The sequence below is a fragment of the Micropterus dolomieu genome, linkage group LG01 (genome assembly GCF_021292245.1).
Source record: "Micropterus dolomieu isolate WLL.071019.BEF.003 ecotype Adirondacks linkage group LG01, ASM2129224v1, whole genome shotgun sequence".
In the NCBI taxonomy this organism is placed as follows: Eukaryota; Metazoa; Chordata; class Actinopteri; order Centrarchiformes; family Centrarchidae; genus Micropterus; species Micropterus dolomieu.
The window spans coordinates 3,195,686-3,197,236 of record NC_060150.1 but is presented as its reverse complement, the minus strand read 5'-3'; the positions used below and the strand labels follow the sequence as shown (position 1 = coordinate 3,197,236).

Genomic DNA, 1,551 nt, shown 5'->3' with positions numbered 1-1,551 from the left:
AAAAAAACTACATCAGACACCAAACATAAATCTAATTTTGTCTTGTTGTCTTTTCAGGTGATTCCTGAAGCTGGGTCCTAATAAGGAGCCTGAAATCTCACTGGTCATGAAATCATTGCTGTGAAACAAGAGATGATTGTCATAACACTGTTTTTCATTTGGCCCACCAGAGATATAATACGTTATTCCTGCAGAATCCATGCTCATTTAATCCAATGACTCATGCAAATAATTAATGGGATTTTGAGGTGAAACATCTTTAGTGAAATATTAGATGTGAAGAGAAGTGTGTAATGAAGAAGGGTGAAGAAGAAAGTTTATCAAGAGGAGGGAAAATACTGATGAAAATGGTGATGATTAGTAGATTGAAGTTTCTATTAATCAAGTTTGTCAGGTAAAGCTGTAAAACATGCTGTTGTACCATCATTACATTAATTACAATGTGGTTGTTGTTAGCAAACAAAAAACAAAAGAAATAATAAAGGGAGTGGGTTAATACACACATGAGTTTGCTTCATTTATTCATCTTCTTTTCTCTTTTTGGCATCAAATCCTATTTGTTTGCTTTTTATTGGTGTGGGGGGGGGGGCAAGGTCCAGAGTTAGTAGGCTCAGATGTTGATCTTCAGAAGGCCTAATGAAGGAGCTTAACATCAAATATTAAAGAAGTGGCCTATTTATTACTTACATGGTTGAGACCATTTTTACCATCTACGAGCTACAATGAACAGCATACTGTGTAACTATTTAGTCTGAAATATCCTCAAAAACATCTGTAGGCTACTCACTTTGCGATCCGTCCCGTGCCCCAGCAGGTTAAACCCCTGAAGTCCGGTTCGTTTGACCAGTGAGAGAGAGAGAGAGGTTATTGTTATTTATTCTCCTGCAAATTAGCAGGAGCATAAACTGATCCAGCTGTAGCTCTGTATCTGTGCTCTTTGCTCCACCTGAGAGCTGCACTTTGTCAGAGGCCCTGAAATTAACCTGTGTGATTTGGGGTTAATCACCTGATAGGCAGAGGAGGCAATTATACATATTTCATTTCAAAATCTTTGTTTTGTCCGCACCTCTTTCCTAATGTAAAGTTTTATTTCGCATTGCCTTCCTGGCTCTGGCTATTTCGGAGCTGGCGCATATAGGATTACGAAGTGACCAGTCGATCACTCACACACTCCACATGTAGCCTATAGAAATGTTGAGGGAGAAAAAAAGAAGTCGCTTGAGGCCGGTTTCTTCTAGCTGAAGGCAGCAGTGATGATCTCTGCAGCAGGGGTGGGTACATCTAACGTAGTCCTACTTTTAATTTCGCTACATTTTCATGTAATACCTTCATAACTTAACCAGTCTGTAATCTGCATATTGCTTCATTAACCGAAATGAGCTGTCATCCAGGCTGTGCGCGCGCAGTTACGCAGGAAAGCGCTGGTCGGGCGCTTGTCACAGTCACAGACATTTTGAAAATCAGGCAAATCTCTTCTCAGTTTAAGACTTTATTGTTCTACTAATACAACTGAAATCTAGTGAGCGCGCACCATGGCACTGGTGACCGTGT

At 40.1% G+C, this 1,551-nt stretch overlaps 1 protein-coding gene across 3 annotated transcripts in view; it reads left to right on the top strand.

Annotated features, from left to right (window-relative positions):
• The window catches only part of LOC123972599 (tyrosyl-DNA phosphodiesterase 2-like), a 31,646-nt gene that overhangs the window by 7,250 nt on the left and 22,845 nt on the right, over nucleotides 1-1,551 (top strand). The gene's annotated exons all lie outside the window — the stretch shown is intronic.